This window comes from Olea europaea, chromosome 1 (genome assembly GCF_002742605.1).
Source record: "Olea europaea var. sylvestris chromosome 1, O_europaea_v1, whole genome shotgun sequence".
In the NCBI taxonomy this organism is placed as follows: domain Eukaryota; kingdom Viridiplantae; phylum Streptophyta; class Magnoliopsida; order Lamiales; family Oleaceae; genus Olea; species Olea europaea.
This window is the reverse complement of record NC_036237.1, coordinates 25026131-25030650: the sequence shown is the minus strand read 5'-3', so window position 1 is coordinate 25030650 and position 4520 is coordinate 25026131. Positions and strand designations below refer to the sequence as shown.

At 35.1% G+C, this 4520-nt stretch overlaps 1 long non-coding RNA gene across 1 annotated transcript; it reads left to right on the top strand.

Annotated features, from left to right (window-relative positions):
• Positions 1-3692: 3692 nt before the first annotated feature.
• On the top strand, positions 3693-4146 carry LOC111395379. The gene is made up of 2 exons (XR_002702795.1): positions 3693-3820; positions 3909-4146. It is a non-coding gene; the product is annotated as an uncharacterized LOC111395379 (long non-coding RNA).
• The last annotated feature ends 374 nt before the right edge of the window (positions 4147-4520 follow it).

The window sequence follows — 4520 nt, the reverse complement described above, 5'->3', positions numbered from 1 at the left end:
AAGCGGTGACCAACCTCTTCGTCCGATGAACATTCCAACATTAGGTCTTCGAAGGATGGATACTCCAAGTCATCAAATGTGTTGGCCTCATCCATCTCCCCTTGAAACACTACTGCTTCACCTTGTGCCACTGTGTTGATGTCTATACCAATCTCAATACCGTCTATCACATTAAGATCGTACAGCATATCATCTTCCTCAGAGGCCTATCAAGATAGAGTCTTCCTCACCACCTAAAAAAATCCGTGCAAAAAAAAAAATTAAACTAAAAATCTTTCTTCCACCTGTAATGTAGACAATTAAACTAGCTGCTATTTGTCTCTCAGTTAGCGTGTTCAATCTAAACGGAAGTCTAACTGAGTCAAAATAGTGTATAATTCACAAGTTAGATGGCATAATCGATTATGAAATTGAACAACGGTACTTACTTCCACTTTGGTCTCCCGCCATGAGTGCAACTGAAATGGCTTCAGGGGAGAAGAACAATCGCCTGCAAGGGGGAGAAGAAAACGTTCTAAGGCTCGGACCTTGAATTAGGGATTTAGGGCAGGGGTTAGGGATTTTTAAGTTTTCAATGAAGATCGCGTTTTGAAGCTTGAAATCTCATTCATGTTGGCCGAGTTTGACGTCGTCGATTGCCACTTCAGCTGTCATGAAGCCACGTCAAACGGTTTCAAACGACTGGGACGCCGAGTGATGAACGAGGCGGTGAGTTTGGGAGTTTGGTGACCCTTCAGCCGCAAGAAGGGGTTGAGTGACCACAACATGACGAAGCGGGAAGTTAGGTGACTACTCAAACTTTTTACTCTCGGTTTCAAAGTACAAAGCAAACTGTTTTTTCTTTTCTCCTTTCTCACAGCTACGTTTTCTTCTATTCTTTTCTGACAAATCACACGCAAAAAATGTGCTAGGGTTAAACAACCATATATATAGATATAGGTTAGGCTTTAGTTGGTTCAAAAGAAGGGTTAAATGGGCCAAAATCCAAGAGCCGTCTAATAGGTAAATATATGGACCGTGAGCAACATTAATTCCTTAAGCTACGTCCAATGGTCCATGGTATTTTCGAGTCAAGCATTTAGACTTTGTTGTTGGTCATCATTTCACCATTGGCAAAAAATTGTGAAAATATATTCCGACGTTTTACATCATCAACTGAAATTCATTGGGTGCGTTTGATTGCAATAATGGAATTTGCATGAAAAAAAAATAAATTATAGGTAATTCGATTATTTAGAATTTATTTGCATGAAATTTGTCAATTAAATATGTTTGATTGATTTAATTTTCAATCTAAAAAATATTATACTTGTCCATTTTTTATTGCTTGTTATATGAGAAAAAGTGGATACATGAGAGAACGAATTCCTTGAAAAATAAAATCTCACTCCCCAAAAAAAAAATATTTTCCTTGATTTTGAGGAAAATATGGCCACGTGACCAAAAGTACGAAAATATTTTTTCATGAAAAAAATGACAATTAAATAGCATAAAAGTAGGAATTTGGATGGAAAAAATACATTTTTCATGAAAAATATTGACAATCAAATGCACCATAAAGTATCAAAATCCAACAATTTAGCTATCTACTCTAGTCAAGGTCGATTAACTTTAAGTGGAAATCTCATGTCAAACATATAACGAATTGAACTATTGTTTAACAAAATTAATCTTTCAAAATGAAATCTAAGACCCAATACAACTAGATTGGAATTGAGATGATGTGAGTCAAATTCTTGACCTTGCATGTTGATTTAACCCGATTCATTTTCACTTCACGAGGGTCTATTAACCCTATCCTTTATCAGCAAATCTTAATATTCTATATATTTTCAAATAAATGTTTTATGACAATCAATGAATTCCAAACTATTTTAAGAATTATGACACGATTCAAAAAGTTGTACGCGATTTGTGCCTGCAAGATTAGCTCAATCCGTAGTATTGATCGGATTAAGGAATCTGGCTTTGTAAGCAACGATGTCTATTGTTCAACTTGCAACATATTCTCGAACACTTTGGAGCCCACTGTATCGGATTCAAAGAGATCGAATAAGACATCAATCGTTTTATCTAATATTGTCTAGTTAAATATAACGAATGTTGAGCAATTGACAAACAACAATGGATAGACAAGTAAATATATGGTATTGATGTTCTCGTGGAGGAAAATATGAATCTACTTTAATCTGCAAAAAAGAAGAAACGAGTTCTACTCAAAATTATGTCAAAACAATCCATATACAAGCCATTTTCCAATAGAAATTTCACAGCGCTATCGAATAGTCTTGCATCGAACAAGCACAGTGTCCTAGAAATGTTACTGCAAGAAGAATTCTCATTTCTACGATCTAATTACAAATTTATTAGGCATAACCCAGTGGTGCAAAAGATAGAGTTGGGTAGTCTCAGCCTTACCGACAGTCGCAATATGGGGGTTTGATTCCTAAGATATGGAATTGAACTCTTTGTGAACACCAGTGTACGGCAAGCTCTTGTTCTCTGGCGTACTGGGGTACATCCATCAATTTACCTCCCTCACGATGTTTTAGGGACGGGAAGGTGAGGACCCTCATGGTTAGGGTTCAACCTTTTTATTAGGCCTTTTCATTTGTCATTTTCAGTTAAAAAAGTTTCAATTTAAATTTTGCTGGGAACAACCTAAGAAGCGATTTAAAAGCCAATAAATATTGAAAACTGAATAAAAAATAATATCGACCTAAGCGTACTAATCCAAAAAGAATCTACTAAATTCATTGAGTAATATGAAAAAAGTTTACTCATTTGTCCGAGAGATCCCAAACTAATACTATGATAGAAGCAAAATCGAAGATCTCAATTTTTAAATTTGTATTTATACTACAAAAACTTGTAAATACACATACTCACATTAGTGCGAATTTTAACAAAATCAACCTGAAAGCTAGTGTACTAAGCTTTGCGTACAAACAATGAGGTCAACAATAAAATAAATTGTATGTCCTTGGTGCGAATGTTTGAAAGCGTTCATGCATGACCTCCACATGGATGTAGAGCAAGTACCGTACCCTTGTATACTTTATATTCATCGAGAAACTATTAAGAATTTTTAAGATTTTGCTCGAGTAGCTTTGGTCCGTGGAGATAATGTTGTTGGCCTACCATAAAATATCGAGGTAATCCCTGGGACTTTCTTATACTTAGGAATATCTTTTAAATCAAAGATTGATTTGATGTCACTAATTTAATTCATCATACTTCTCTTTGTCTACTCAATCTAGCATAAATTATGAAATATCGATCTTATATCCAGACTCAATGCACTAAATATTTCTCTGGATTTACTATCTCCTATAAGCTAAATTAAGCGGAGAAAACAATTCTCCTATCCGAGTCCTCTTTCACTAGATTTGCCTTGAATCTTGGTGATGTTGTAAGAGGTAGACGTGTTAGCGTCTCCACTTGCGCTACATTTTTTTTTTCTCAAAATTGAAATTTATTTACTTTTGAAAAAATTAAAGATATTTACTTTACTGTATTTGGAAGTAATAGAAATACACCTCACCCAAAAAAAAAATAATAATAATAAAAATAATACACCCTTGGCATTCATTACTTCACTATTAATAAATGTGGTATGGGTTCAAAAACCCGGCTGCGTAATTGAATCAGTACTGGGCCGAAACAAACTTGGGCCTCTTGGTTTACGCTCAAGGCCTTACTATAAATTAGATGGCGAACGCTAGGGTTTTGCTCTAGTCGCACTCGGCACTCGCCTGTTATCCATCTGTTTCGCGAGGATTCTTGAGCGTAGATTTCGTGTTTCGTCATGAGAGCCAAGGTAAATCTCCCTGAGTTTTTCTTTCTTTGTACTATATTTGTTACATTTGTTAATTATATTTTTGTGGGATTTATGTGATTGGTAACAGTGGAAGAAGAAGCGGATGAGGAGGTTGAAGAGGAAGCGTCGAAAGATGAGGCAGAGATCCAAGTAGTTTTCTTTGCTGATTCCGGTCCTGGTCCCTTCCGCGTTCTAGTGTTCTTGTTTTTAGACGTATTTTTGATTTCGTGAATTTCAATTTGTATTAGTACTATTAAATTTTGGAATTACAGTTGATACTTATGCATCCAATCAATTTATATTTCAATAATTTCCAAGTTTTAGTTGTTTTAATTTGTTTACTTGGACCTGTTTGAGACCATTTTTGGGGAAAAATAGGTTTTGGAATAGTGATTTTTGGAGAGTGAGGGGTTGAAATTATGGACACGTTTTGGTTTTAGTGTAAAATTAATTTTACGGGAGAGCGTGGGATTGAAATGTGTGTGTGAAAAAATTAGATTTGGGAACAATGGATCTTAAACATAGTCTAATGTCAATCCACTTTATATTTTATCTGATGTTTCTGTTCTTTGTGGTGCTTGGAGTTTGATTTGATGCCGAGTAAGATTCGAATTTTGAATATTTGAAACCATCAGTCAATATTAATTCATATGCCTTTATATTTTTCAGTCTAAGTTCTCAATTTTTGCACATGCCTCTT